The 14,964-nt window shown below is 40.1% G+C and overlaps 1 long non-coding RNA gene across 4 annotated transcripts in view; it reads right to left on the minus strand.

Annotated features, from left to right (window-relative positions):
* The window catches only part of LOC141425694 (uncharacterized), a 108,359-nt gene that overhangs the window by 19,444 nt on the left and 73,951 nt on the right, over nucleotides 1–14,964 (minus strand). For all 4 annotated transcript variants that reach the window (XR_012450740.1, XR_012450743.1, XR_012450742.1 and 1 more), the window contains exon 4: nucleotides 14,302–14,493. This is a non-coding gene — a long non-coding RNA (uncharacterized lncRNA). The remainder of the gene's footprint in view (nucleotides 1–14,301; nucleotides 14,494–14,964) is intronic.

Below are 14,964 nucleotides of genomic sequence, written 5' to 3' on the forward strand. Positions count from 1 at the left end.
GGAGCTAGCCCCTAATTAATCTCTGTCCCTTTCAGAAAGTGAATGTGACAAAACATGAAAAAAAAAAAAATTAAAAAGGCTTCAAATCCAAGATGCTAGCATATATAAGGAAGGCATGTTAAAGAACACTCCATAAACAAATTCTAAAACATAAGAAGTCTTATTTTCATGACTAATTCTACCTTGAGCTACGTGTGCAGACAAAAGACAGAAAATCCTCTTATTTTGTTTTTCTGTTCTAAATGCAGCAGAGCAGGTTGTTTTCTCTAATCCCTGAAAAGGAGAAGGGATCTGCAAATCTTCAATTTCTTTACAATGCTGTCCCTAATTTTTGTCCTCTCTAGAAACATGGCAAGTGCCACATGTGTTGCAGGTAGCTGCTGACAATGAGATGATATTTCTGAATATTGATAAACATATATTTTTGTTGTGCAGTATATTTATATATTACATCAATATTGATAGGATCCCAGATAATATTTTTACCACTTTTTTAGCTTAAAATTTTTTAAGTTTCTATTTTTTCTAGTTCTTTGTTTTTGTATACAAAGGGATTTAATGGTCCAGTGACTGTGAAAATGGGTTGCGATTCCAGTTGCAGGAAATCTGGGAACCAAATTGCTTACAATGAGTTAATTGCATGAAGCAAATGCATTGTAAGCCTCCAGCTTCTCTGACAGATTCAGAGCAGACTTTACTGGTAACCATGCACAGTAACCTGAGAAGGTTGGCAACCAGCACGTAGGATGACAGTTGGCAGGCTTCCATGATGAAGGTTGCTGCTGCTACCCTGCCATGGCTCAAGAAAAGGAGGGACTTTACCACAACAACAATCTTGAGAAGGAGGGACATTTTGTGCTCAGTTTATCTGATTGGAGCACCGCACTATGACATCAAGACTTTGTAACCTGGGAGAATATAAATCAAAGATGGGCATTGGCTAGGGGCGACTTGAGCTCTGAAGGATATCCTATAACTTTGACTCAACCTCGACACCAGGCCACTTGCCATCTTGCTCATGAGCCACAAGGCAAACAGAGGGAGAATTGATCAGCTCAAAACCTATCCATCCTGGGTTGGCATTAAAACAAAACAAAGCCAAACGCAAAGGTCAGGGAAATCAGTGGACTCTGGTTCCTACCTAATGTGTGTCTACAGGCTATAAGATTGATTCCCATGTTTACTTTATGGCAATGCTTCATTGCTTCATGCTCACAGTGGATAAATAGCATCTTTCCCTCAGACACTTTGCTAGTACTAATATACTAGCAAAGGCTGTCCTCTGTGGGTTAACCACAATGTGGAATATGAGAGCCTCACAACATCTCCAATCCCCCCCAGCCAGTTCTAGAAATTCCCAGGGAGTGTCACACACATACTCCTAAGAAGTCCTGGCTCTCAACAAAGACTTGTGGATCTGAAGGAGCAATGGTGATAAGCCTTGTACTCTTTAGGGGCTCCTTGGCTTGGTCTCCAAGGCACTGATAATGCTGCAGGGTTGTCAGGTCACTGCTGGAATGTGTTTTAGCACTTCCCTCATATGGCTGCTTCTCCATCCCCTGCTGTCAGCAGCCTGTCAATCTACAGTCTGGACTGTGCTGAGGTAGGGGAGCATCCTGTGCCTTAACATCTGTTGCCTTCCATTCCTAGGCTGTCTTCTACAGGCTCATCTTTAAGAGTTCTTTTCCAAGTCTACATTCAGTGATATGACCAATAGCTCATTTCTCCCAGACACTCCAAAAATGGCAAAGGACCATGTTCTGTGGCTTAAATTTGTGTACCTTTATCTGATGATGACTGACTTTTCATAAGCCATTCACTCTTCAGGCAAACAAAAACCCACAGCGAGCCTCCTGAATGGGCCTTTCCTTCCCTTAGCTATGCCTCAACACAACTGATTTTATGATGGTCATCTGGGGACTTTGGTTTCATAGGTGAAAGACTGAATGATTACCCTGTTTTGCAATAATGTAATCTGGAGGAGATTATAACAGTTTTAGAATCTTTAAGCAGATAGTACATTTTCAAATGAGTGTGTTTCCAGGGGTTGGAGCCACTGGAAGGAGTTTTCTAATGTGATAACCCTGTGGGATGGAGGCAACTCACTGAGATTGGGGAAAACCATCAAAGCATCGAGGCTCTGCCCCTTTCTACAACAAATTAGCATGCACCCCTCTCCCTCTACCTACCAATGTTAGAATGTCCTCAGACATAAGGCAATCCAGTCTCTTTCTGAACATCTAAATTTCCAATCAGATCTCTGAGCTATGCCCTTTTCCTATAAGTTTGTAAAACATGATCTTGCAAAGTTATTCTATCATATAAGGAATTTTTTTGACATACAGAGGTGCTAATGAAATAGAGTAGACATTGAACACCTGGAAGCAGAATGTTTACCCAAGAACACTGCAATCATCTTTTCCTTGCTTGGTCCCTTTTCTCACATTCTTCCCCTCTTCACTTTGAACACCCCCTCCAAACTAAACTTTGCTTCTCTGTGGTTGGATAACGTATGAAATGCATCTATCACTTACTCATTAAACTTGCCAAAATGGCCTTTTTGAACTCTTATGGCTTGAGAAGACTAGATCTGGTAGGGCAATATACATTTGGTATTTCTCCCCTGCTGTTTGAAAGTTCAAATGTCCTGACAAGCATCAAGAGGAGGAGGAAAAGCCAAACATGGTAATGCTTGCTAGAAGAATCTGTCCTCCATGATTATAATCAGGAGGTACCAGGGGAGGTTTGCTAGACCATAAGTGAATGCTAACCAAGTACTACAGTCACTATATCAAACACAAAGAACTCAAGTGAGTTCTTTATAACCAGGAAACCTGTTTTGTGTGCTATTCCAACAAGGACCATCTCTTATTCTTTACGGAACAATGTACCAATAAAAGGAGTGAACAGAGCAAAGGATTATATACACTCCAACACCCTTGATATCCTGCCTCATGGTAATGAGTAAATTTTAATTATTGCCATCTGGAGAAGAGGTTCCTTTCTTGGTTGCCTAATCAGGAAATCCAGAAGTTTGGAATTTTAGATAGGATTTTACAATGTGGGATGGCAGAGGTACTTAGAGATGGTGTGGTAGCAGTGTCTCTCAAATTATTCTGGAGAAGCCGTTCTCATTCTTCCTATCCTTTCTGCTGCTCTATTCTCAGTTTTACTTCACAAATTTATTGCAAATGTCTATGAAGCCCCGGTTCTATATCTAAACAATTTCTCTCCACACTGTCTTTCCCTTCCTAAACCCGGGACTTGCTCATCCCCACACCAGCAGCCTCAGCCTATACTAGTTCTCAAACCAGCCTTGGATTAATTAAGCAACTTTAAACCCCAAACTGGCAAATCTAGTGTGCAACTCAGGATTTGAAGAGTGAGCAATGACTCTGATTCCTGACTACTGCATTATATTGTAAAATGCCCTTACTGTGACTTGACTGGGATGGAATAGCCCAGAACTGTCCACTGAGATTCTGTACCCACAGCAATAGCTGCCTTCTAATCTAATCTAATCTTCACAACAGGAGCTTTTACCAGCTTCATCGTAAAGATAAGACAAGAGGGCCCAAGAGAAGTTGCACAGTTTCTCTAAGTGAATGTCAGGTTGGAACTGGAAGACAAAATATTCTGTCATAACACTCCACCATCTATGACTCAACCTCAGGAATTATGCTTGGGGCAACAGTCTGGGTTTTAGCCTTAACATCTATCCTGACCTTTTAACTCATCACACATGCAATCCTACTTCAACCAGGCTTGTCTTTGGAAATTGGCTCCATGGCTGGGACCCTGAACACCAGGTTCATCTTGCCTAGACTTCCATACATTGCTTACTGGACATTCCTATTACAATTTTACCCAATGAGGTGGATCCCTGACATCCACCTTTAGCACTGAACCTTTAGCACTAGAAGATGCCCTAGGCAAGGAAGAGACCAATCTCATGATGCTTCTTGCTTTCTTCCTTAAACTTCGGCTGTCAGCCAGTCCTGCCTTTCAGTGTGCCCTACCCTCCTGAGCAAGTCTAGGGCTAGTCCTGATCCCACTCTCTGTCATCTTTCTCAAAAATCATAGCCATAACTTAGGAATTCAAAGATCCAGTCACAGGCACTGGTCCTTCTGGAAGTTGTTTCCCATTAAACTATCACAATATTGGTAGGAGTTAAAGAATAATATGTAAAGAGGGAGGCTGAAAGTCCATTCTTGTTGTTTAGATGTGTGATTTGCAGAAATGGCAAGTGATAGCAGGAAGCTGGGCCACATAACAGTTTCCCTTAAGGATGCTATTTTGGCTACTAACTGTGTGCTTAAAAGGGCTCCATGAGCACTGCTAACATGAAAGCTCCATGCTGTATCTGTGAGGGCAAGGAGAAAGTAGAACACTGGCGTGGAGGCCTGTGTTGTAGCAGCCTTACAACTGGGGTCAACATGGCTCAGGGAGCAGCCTGGCTTTTGCCATGCTGGGGGTGCAGCGACATGTGCCTTTGATGACTCTCAGTAACACACACACACACACACACACACACACACACACATATACACACCAAACACATTTAAACACACATATACACATACACACACACCAAACACATTTAAACACACTTATACAACCAAACACACAGACACCATGCACATATACATATATACCACACACAGATACACACATGTGCACATGCCAAACATACATCATGTGCATATACACATACATATTACACACATATACATACACACCATGTCAAAGCCAACACAAAACCCTAAGGATGGGTCTGTTTAGAGATAATCTAGGTTGACAGTGAGTATTCAATTTCAGTGGATCCCTTAGAAATTCTCTAGTACCTAATATCTTTTGGGACAATGCATCCACTAATTGAACAATTATACACATACACATCACATATCCAACATATGTGTCCACACATATATACACATATAAACCACATGCATCCCACATACTATACATACATATACACACCACACACACAACCCTACACCACACACCACAGTTGAAAAACTATTGATTGATTGCCTATGTTGGGTCACTAAGGATGACAGACATCAATGACTCAGGTGGCCTCAGTCTTCAAGGACTTGCTTTCCAGTTTTCCAGGTGAGGGAGAAAATGCAGTTGATGGCCTATTTGTGCTACCTCGGCATTCACTAGTGCACAAGAAAGCCTTCTTGCTGCCACTGTCTGCAACTCTCTGCAGGGATTTTCTTTTTTGGCCAGGTGTGCTTGACCTAAATGTAGCACAAAGTGGAAATGCCCAAGAATTATATTTAAATAAATAATGGGAAAGGCACTGGTAAATAGCCTCCTAGATCTTGCTTGGGAAAAGGCTGTTTGTCATCATTCCCCAATGAGCTTGAAGTCTGGTGCTCCACGGTGGTAACTGAAGTGATAATGGATTCATGATTGACTTTCCCCTCCTTATTTTACCAACACTCTCCCCTATTGGTGATCCCTGGGATCACCTCTCAACTATAAGACTCACATTTGAATCCTTTCTTGAAATCAGAAGAAAGTAAAAGTGACCTCTTTAAATGGAGAGGTAATGACAGACCTTGCCAAGAAGACACATCACTTTCTTGTCTTCACACTCATGGAAGTCCCCAAGGACTCTCCCTGGAATTCCCAAGAGTACCTCGGAACTCAGTCATTAGGTAAAATCAAAGGGAGTGAGGATTTCTACCAGGGTTGTCGGAATGAAGAAGAGGAATAAATCTGGGAGACCTTTTGGAAATGGAATCAATAGGTTTTGGTATTTAATCATGTATAGGAAGCAAATTTTGAGCATCTGCAGATTTATTCTCTCATTCCTCTAAGCCAAAACCCAGTGTTACCTGCAATTACCTCAACTATGATAGGTGCCCAAAATTAAAATGTATTGAAGTGAACAGAATAAGCATGTGCACTGCTACATAGTGTTGGGAAGAATCAGGATCCATGCCCAGGTCCACCGAGGCTAGGGTTCTCCCTGTGGTTTGCTGCCCACCTCTCCCACCCCCAGATAGGGATCTTTATAAGCAGGGATTGTCAATCAATGGCTTAAAACACAAATCTGAGGAAAGAAAGAGAAATGGATGTTAATTCATTTCATTTAGCGTTAAGAAAAGGAAGGTGGGGTGGGCACAAAGGTCAGAGAGCCAGGATGTCAGAGATTTAGAATAATAAGGGATGAAGGTGAGAAAGTGAAAGCAATGGACATAAACTACTTTTTAGCTTCACTTTACATCTGAAAACTTTGAATCCAGAGTCACACAGCTTGTGTCCACGCTAAGTCCAGGCCTGAGGCAGCCTCATTCTCAGCCCAATATCCTTCTCCCTGGCCACACCCCTACATTTGACTTATGTGGGTTTCCAGAAAGAACAGAGAAAAATGGTGGAAAGATCGAGGACAGGGTTGGAATCTGATACGTCATGTGAAAGGAATGAGTAGGGAAATTATCTTTGATTCGATAGCTTCGTGTAAAGTCCTATGACTCCTGGTCTACCTTATTTTTTAATGGCTTTTGGGTTTTTTGCATTCTTATTCCCATTCCTAGCTTTGTTATTAAGAGGAGAAAATGATTGGTTGCAGACATTCCAAAGTGACTTCACCATGATATTTAAATATGTGAAACCAAGTTAAGACTAATGGATCCAAACTTAACCAAGAAGATCTTATTTTATCCTTTGGCATTTACCTCTCTGATCTGTTGACTCTCTTTCAGAGCTTCTTTTGTTGAGAGAAATTCAGAACAGCAGGGAAATTTATGAGGAGAAGGGGGTATGTTTAAATACCTATAATTAAATTTTATTTTAGTTTTAGTTTCTGTTGTTTTTTAGGAGCACATTGGCTTTTTAGTTTTCCCTTTAACACTAAAGCCTCAGAATGCCAAACTAATTTTCCCACTCAATACCCTGTCAGTTTCAGGTGACAAGCTTTTAAAAGCACAGCTCTATTTTAGGGAGCCTTAGGACTCACTGTCTTGTGGCCTCCCTGTCCCCTACTACACTCTTGTTGTTGTCATATCCCAGGGTGTCCTAAATCTCCAATTTCCCTCTTTGAGTAGTTGTCTTCCATTTATTTTATTTAGAGATTTGGCATTGAGTGAGGTGTGGCTACCTGAGCTGAATTTGGGGAGAAGTAATCTCTGAATAATCCTGATGTCACAACAGAAGGGGAAATTCCAAAAGACCAATTTTTCCTGCCTTAGGAAGCCCATCCTTTTCTCCCTGATTCTATGGGTGAAATTCAAGCTTTTTGGCTTCACTTTTACAGGTTCATGTCGTTGACACAAACAGTGCAAGGCATTATGCTATAAGGACCTAGACTCCACTGTGCTAACACAAACATATGCAACAGAGACTCCCGTCCAGACTGCTCAGATTATCTGTGACAGCTCCGCTTGTGAGTGCCACAAACCAGAACTCTGCTGGCCATGAAATCTGGACTTTACATTTACTCTTCGTGAATGGAGCAAAAACAAAAACAGCCCTGCTTCATAAAGACCAGTAACACAAAAGGTAGTGCTCACTTGAAAACAGGGTCCAAAACAAAACATTCTAATCAACTCTTTTACGTTGGCACCATAGAATAGTTTTCACGGCCAGAAAGGATGCATTATTAGAACAAAATACCAGGTTTAATTGGTGGGAGTTTTTTCTTGGCAGCACAGTGGATCAAACCCAGGACTTCACCCATGCTAAGCATGTGTTCCATGCACTGGTTAAGTACCCAGCTCTTGCTTGTTTCCATATGAACCCTTAGAGCATGTTTTAATCTAAATTCTTCATCCTGAAAATTTTTCTCAGAGAGCTACCCAGGTGATATCCAAATCAAACATTAATATTAAAAAGCAAATGAGCTACTTAACAATAATAAACAAATGCTTTTTTATCTATTTAGGAGTAGAGACTCTTTGTACTGAATTTCTTTAGAAATTAGATACAAAAGCACCCAATTCCTTATTAGTGTATGAATTACTCTCCAATAAAGTGAAGTTATACATTAAAGGAAGAAACTGCCGTTCCCTGATTTTTTAAATCACAGGTCTTGAGAAAAAGACAGGCTAAGTTCTTGTTGCTTGTCTTTCCAATCCTTTAAAGCTCTTTTGGAAAACTTTCTTCAATGCATGGCTCAACTTTTTGGATCTCTGGAGAGCATTCAGGAAAAGAGCACAGAAGTGATAAATAATTTGGAAATGAGGATCAAAAGGAAAGCAGTGGAGAACTGGGAATGTTTAGTCTAGAGAAAAGGAGAACGAGTGGAGACATACTATTCCCAACTATCATAAACAGGACGAGAGCAATTCTTTTTCACCACAGAGTAAGGAAGTCAGAACAAGTGAATAAAGGCAGAGGCAAGAGGTTTGACTCTAATTAATATAATTTTTCATTTTATGAAAAGTACTGGAGGAAGGGCTGGCGATGAAGCTCAGTTGTAGAGTACTAGCTTAGCATGTGCAAGACCCTGGGCTTGATACTTAGCACTGGAAAAAAAAAAAGCTAAAATAATGGAATGATTAGGGATCCCAAAATTTGCCCTAGCATAATCCAAGGCAATCTGGAGATTAAGAATGTAGCAATATCCAGGTTGGGTGTGGAGGTTCATGCCTGTGTCACAGCTATTTAGGAAGCAGAGGTAGGGGGATCATGGTCAGAGACCTGTGTGGGCAAAAGCATGAAACGCTATCTGAAAAATAAACTAAAGCAAAAAAGGCTGAGGGCATGGCTCAAGTGGTAGAAACTTCAGTAAACTCCAGGTTGTCAATTAAATCCCAGTACCACTACCACAACCACCACCACCACCACCAACAAAAACAATTAGCACTCTCCATCAAGGAGAACGGAGAATTAGTGTCATCCATGTAACACAGAATCAGGAATATTTTTCATTGAGAACTGAATAAGGACAATACATACTTCTAATAGGAACTTGACATCCTTCACACACTGATCAAATGTCTTTGCAGATTGGGCACTGAAGGGCTCCTGATGGCAAAGATGGCTTGTCCAATACGTGAGCACCACTCTATGTGCTTTATACTAAGGATTTTGTTTACTTTTCACAACAGCCATATGAAGTAGGTTGTGTTCTTTCCCTATTTTTGAAAATGAAGAAACTGAGGGAAAAAAGCTGTTTAATTATTTGCTCAATGGCACACCCTGAAGTTATAAATAAAAGCAAGGACTTGCACCTGAGTTCTCTGAGAAGCAAACACCATGGTGAGATAACATGCATGAGATTTATAGAAAACAACACTTGTGGAGGATACAGGGGAACGGGGTAGAAACTGGAGGGTAGGCAGGGAATGGCAGCCAGGTCAAAGGATGGGGAGTCAGATGAATGGAAGAAACCCACCCTGGGCATAAAATGGACTAGTTTAGTACCTTATGTTGCCTAGTGATTAGCTGGCAGCAGTCTAGGAGGAGTGTGGCCTGCTGAATACTATGGAGGATCTAAAGCAGATTTGGGGGCTCTGCCCTCTATAGTAGGCTTTTTTGAAGGGAGATCAAATGGGGAAACCCAGAATCCATGATGTATGCCCCCAAGCCATCTTCTTAGTCATTCTGTTTTGCTTGTCTCCTGGGCCTCATATTTTAGGGACATGTGGTGAAAGATGTAATCCTGTCATAATGCAAGGTCTGGGTAGTGAAAAGTGATGCTTCTTTGGGAAGTTCCATTCACATAGATTACAGCATTGTAAACTCTGGTAGTAAAGGGGTCTATTGCAATCTTCCAATCCAAACATACTTGTAAGTGTTGTTCTGGGACACCTTCATCCTATAAACTATCATAAAACTTTTCAGCCAATATTTAAATATTTGTTCAACACTTACCAAATACAAGGCACTGTAAGCCTTGGTACTTCCATCTGATGGTTTGCCTGGTAGGTAAGATGTCACTGATACATATAAAACTACATAGGAGAATGAGGGAAAAAACGGCCACACGAGGCATAGAGTTGGTGCTATAGGAGGTTAGGAAATGGAGGGGAAAGATTAGGGAAAATTTTATAAAGCAATGATAAATGAAATGAAAAAAAACAATGATAGTGATTCCTCAAATGCAAATAGGGTAGCTGGAAGGATCTTAATATTTATTGCAGTGAGAGGAAGAAGCATAAATCTGTCACAGAAGAAGGAAGCTGAATATTATAATTCTCATCAGATATAAGAAATCCCTCATTTGAGAATCCAAACCCCACAGGAGCTATAAATATATTAATTTTTATTATAAGAAGCACACAGATTTACTTTCTAGCTCTATTCATTTTTTAGAGTTGTTGGACCAAAGTCCATAGGTAAGGTGGCTTAAAAAACAGAAATGTATTGTCTCAAAGTTCTTGAGGCCGGAAGTCCAAGTTCATCATATTGGCAGAGTCATGCTCCCCCCAAGGCCTATACAAATGATTTTTTTCTACCTCTTCTAGTTTTGGGTAGTGCTAGGTGCACCTTGACTTACAGATGCATCATTTCCAGTCTTTGTCTCATCTTCACATGATGTTCCTTTTGTGTGTCTGTAACTTCACGTGGTCATTCTGTGTCTCTGTCCTTTATAAAGACATCAGCCATTTTGAATTAAGGGTCCACCATAAATAAGTGTGAGCCCATCCAAGTTAATTACAACTACAATGTCCCAGTTTTTGAAAAAATTCCTGTTCTGTGGTACTGAGGATTAGGCCTTCAACGTATCTCATTTTGAGTTCACATTTTAATCCATAACATTATTCTATTAACTAAAATTTTGGTATTATTCTTTCCAATCTTAGTGAAATTTTACATGAGCAATAATTTATCCTCAGATTTACTAGGTACTGAGAACTATGCAAAGAAAAGTTTAAATCCACACATACTCATACCTTTAAATTAATAAACATTTCAATGCATTAAAGCATAATATTGAGATCTCTTAATAAAGTATATGTTAGCTTTCAATTTCTTAATAAAATACATGAGATAATAAATTTAATAAGGGTAAAGGTTTATTTGGGTTCATGGTTTCTGAGATTTCAGTCCCCAGTCACTTGGCCCTATTGCTTTTGGGCCTGTGGTGAGGCAGAACATCATGGCGGCAGTATGTGACAGAGGAAGCTGCTTATCTTATGGCAACTATGAACCAAGAGTGGCAGAATCCCCTTCAAGGGCATGCCCCCAATGACCTAACTTCCTCCCCTTAGGCCCTATCTCTTTAAGAATCTACCACCTCCTAATAGTGCCACTGGTTGGGAACCAAATCTTCAACACATATGCCCTAGCAAAGTCCTATAATAATAAAGTACACAAATCTATGTGTATATGTTTTTTTGCATGTATATATTTTGACATTGGTTGAAAACATGTCTTCTTTTCTGTTTCTTGGTCTTCATGAATCAATAGACCCTCATGATAAAAAAAAAATCTGGTAATGTGTAGTATAATATCAGGTCAGACTCTTCATGTAGAAATTTCCAAGTTAATAGCTGATGCGCTAATTCCAGGTTCAAACTCTCCTATCACCAGGATCTGTCCCTTTATCTTTTGCTACACTAGCTAGATGAAGGACAATAGGAGCAGTGTCTGATGTACCTGGGGAAAAGTCATTTAATTACTTTAAACATGGAGTTAGTCATGTTGGGCAGGTTACATTTTCCACAGAAAAAATTATATCCTACCCCACATGCTCTAATTATAATGTGATGCTGACAGCACTCCATCAAGATGTGGAAGTCTAACTTCCTCCTTTTGAATATGGACAGGGTTTAGTGACTTGCTGCTAATTAACAGAATATTCTGGAAGAAAAGCAGAGTGGCTTCTAAAACAATCACAAAAAGCAATACAGCCTCCGCTTTGGTTTTTCTTAACCTTTTTTTTCCTTCTCCTTCTCCTCCTCCTCCTCCTCCTTCTTCCTCTTTCTCCTCCTCCTCTTTCTTCTCTTCTCTTCTCTTCTCTTTTTTTCCTTCTTACTCCTTCAATGTACTCACCCTTGGAAACTGAGCCCATATGTGGGTATTTGAGCCAATAACCCAGATATATTCTTGATCAATATCATATCAACCTGAAAACTAATGCACGAAAGAGACTTCAGATGATTCCAATCAGGGACCCAGGCAATGATACATTAACATGGAATTTAATAGTTCACTTTAAGTTACTAAACTTAACGTCTATGAGGCCATTCGCTAAAGAACCATAAAATGATAACTCTTTAAAAAATGGTTAAGAACTAAGAGGTATCTAATTAGCTCCCTTTATTTTACTATCTACCAAAGTGAAGTTACTTTCTGAAGATGAGAAATTTGAAGATGTTTTAATTCTGCATCTATCTAAGCCTCCCATTCCAACCCCATGCATTGGTCTTTGGGATAAAGCTTTAGATTAGAAAATGGAAATTAAAGGGCCAGAACTGGTCGTACACAACTGTAATCCCAGCTACTTTCAGATGAAGGATGATCTCAGTCTGGGGTCTACAGGAGGTGGGGAGGAGGAGTAGGAGAACCTATCTAAAGAATAAATAGGATAGAGACCTGGCTCAAGGGATAGAGCACTGGCCTACCCCTTGCCTACTCTCAGGGTTCAAGGCCCTGAGTTCAAACTCTAGTACTGCCACCAGAAAGAAAGAAAGAAATGGAAAGGGAGGAAGGGAAAGAGGAAGGAAGGAAAGGAAGAAGGGAGAGAGGGAGGGAGGAAGGAAGGCAGGAACGAAGGAAGGAAGGAAATGGAAATTTAGGTCATATGATTGAGAATAAAGACATTCTGGTGATGGTGGATGGTAGAGATATAGGAGATGGGTGTCTAACCAATGAATCCACTTGAACCTCCTAATTAAGCTTAAGTGCCAAGTTTAATATCTGCTGTATTCAAAGTGTACTGCTTCAGTTTTCTGTATATTCTTTAGTCCTTGTACAATTCATTTACATGTTGTCCTAATGGCCCAATGAGTTTTCTCCAGACCCAAATTCACTCTTTTTGTTGTTGCAGAATCATGACTTTAAAAGTATACTACTAATTTGCCAGTTTCAGTAATTGTTGTAAAAACGTATCCATCTACTTTGCATTTTATTGACCTTTTCTGCTTTGAATGTCTGTTTCCTCATCTGAGTTGGCTGATAGTAAACCATTTTCTAAACTTAGGCCATTTCATTTGAGAAAAATAAACGCTTTTACTTTCAGGCATTTCCCCAGGCAGGAAGAATTCCAGGACTCAAAGAATGTGCTTTGTCCCTTGAGCTGGATTAAGCTTTGAAAAAGCTTAAATGCATTTTAGACTCTCCTCTCATTAACAGCAGCTACAAATAGTATGTAGGAGAAACAGAAACAGAAGCTGTAAAGTGTTAAAGATCTTTCTTTATATTCTGGCGCTGAGACTTAGGAACTATAGATAACAAATTGCAACATTTTTATTATATTTTATATTTTTATATTACAAAATTCAAAAATTTTTCTTAGATTTAAGTGTCAAGCTTGAACTTTTCCTTGGCCCAGGAGTCCCTGCTGTCACTTGGGAGGGTCAGTTGGCTCTGTGACTGAGGACTGCCACTTCCATAATTACATACCTTCCCGCTTCAGTAGGCTTACTAATGCACTATGCTTATAGCATGAAACCAGTGTTTTAGAGCCCAGGCCCAAACTCCTGGCCAAACAAAGAGATGCTACTGGTGACGGGCAAAGAAAGATTTATTAAACAGCACTGGCAAAGCCATGGGAAGAAAGCACTTCAGCCCATCTTCAACCATCTTTGGGATACAGACATAAGCTTTAGGTCTAAACAAAAAGAGTTAAGGCAGAGGGCAAAGGTATGCATAGTTAAACAGTCCTAGTCAAAGTATGGTCTGGTTGAGGGGTTCTGGAAGAGTATTTTATCATTAAGGGGAGCAGTCTGGTCAAGATAAGCAAGTTCATTGTTGCCTGATGGGCAGTCTGTCTTCTGGAGGCTCTGCTGTTCCTTTCCTTGGGGACAGTTTCCTACCTCCCTCCTTGTAAAGATGTTCTCAACTCTGTCCTGTCCTTGCCGGATTCCCAGGTGATTGCAAGGTTAATAGCTCAGCACAAAGACAAATACAAAAATGGAGTCAGGGATGCCTTTCTCCTGCTTTTAGTTAATTTGTGGGCTGAAGTAAGGAGTCAGTGTTTTTCAGAAAAAAAGCAGTTTAAATACATTTATATTAATATGCTTTACTGTCTCTCACTTTAAGACAGAACAAAACATACCAACAAAGACAAATCCTCTTTTTCCCCATTGCCTCTTCTTGCTGCTGCCTCGTTTCTCTTCAACCTTTTCTACAAAATTCTCAACAGAGTCATCCATGGTCTCTGTTCATGTACTCACCTACTACCAGGCTTCCATCCCCAGGGGTCTTTCTAAGATATTTTCATTCACATCCTGGATAATTTCCATGTTGTCAAATCCAATTATAGCCATGTGCTATTCATGTCATTGGGTAATTTTGTTGTGTGAGCCATTTGTTGTTGAGTGCGGTCACACAATCTTAGAGAGTTTAAGTCAGTCACTCTGTGTCTCCTATAGACGTAATCAAGAATTAAAATAAGTACAAGATGTATGAGGCCACTACCATGGCAAACCTACAGTTACTTTTTAAAATAGAGGTAGAAGGAACATACTCTAAAATCATGATTAAAACACCTGTTATACAGAAAACATACAACTCAACAACACAGTCATTTATTATCATTATCAAGTATTATGTGCCGTTCATTAGTGTGTGTGCTATGCTTATATCACTGGCCACACAGCAGGCTTGCAAACACATAAGGAATACACTGGGCTATGATGTCCAATGACTAAGATGTCACTAGGCAATTGGGATTTTTCAGCCTCATTATACTCATATGGGGTCACATTGCATGTGCAAACCCTCATTGACCTAAAAAAATCCTTATGCCACACATGACCATATCTTCTTGAATCCTCATCCTAGGCCTCCCTCAGCTACCCATTTCCTTCATTGACTCCTCTTACTTCTTTCAGTCC

The sequence above is a fragment of the Castor canadensis genome, chromosome 8 (assembly GCF_047511655.1).
Source record: "Castor canadensis chromosome 8, mCasCan1.hap1v2, whole genome shotgun sequence".
Lineage (NCBI taxonomy): Eukaryota > Metazoa > Chordata > Mammalia > Rodentia > Castoridae > Castor > Castor canadensis.